The following is a 761-nucleotide window of genomic DNA, read 5'->3' on the forward strand; positions in this document are numbered from 1 at the left end:
TCACCTAGAATAGAGATAGTGAATCGTCTTTTAGAGTGACACAGTTACTTTGATTGCATTCAAGACATCAGAAGAAAGTCCATTCAAGTTGAATTTTCATTAGCATAAAAATTCATGCTAAATTTCAGATCAATACAACACTTCGTTCCCGAGATAAGAATTCCTGAGTGAAAAAAAAACAAAATGGCACCTATAAGGATAATTGCTGAGTTTTGGAGACTTCATATACTATATTTTGTAGTCTCCTATCATCCAGGAACAATACCCAAAAATGTTCGACACTACTCCTGAAACAGCCTGTATATGTTACTTATTATTCTCTTGTTATAGATAGGGCCTATTTTATTCATATTCCAATAAATACTAATTCATACTACAATGTATGTAAACTCATTTATGATCTATCTATGGAACCCAACATGCTGGGGTTTTAATTTGATAACAAAACTATTTGATTGGAGAGCTAGCCACAGATATGTGTGATCGCATGATAAGTGCTGACACTTTATTGACAACCATATAAAAAACTGATGAAGCCCTGAGTCACCGTGTTTACCTCTATATTTTTCAAAATTAATTTAGAACCAGTATTTCCTCCATGCTAAAGGACGTTTTCTGTTAATATCGACTGATTGAACGAGCGAAGTTATCATTTTTGACTTACTAGGACACAAAGTCGTTTTCTGTCTGTTTGTATGTTCGACAATAACTTTAGAGAGAATTGATCAATCAGCTTCAAATTCTGAAGCATACAGCAATAA

The sequence above is a fragment of the Nilaparvata lugens genome, chromosome X, assembly GCF_014356525.2.
Source record: "Nilaparvata lugens isolate BPH chromosome X, ASM1435652v1, whole genome shotgun sequence".
Taxonomy (NCBI): Eukaryota; Metazoa; Arthropoda; class Insecta; order Hemiptera; family Delphacidae; genus Nilaparvata; species Nilaparvata lugens.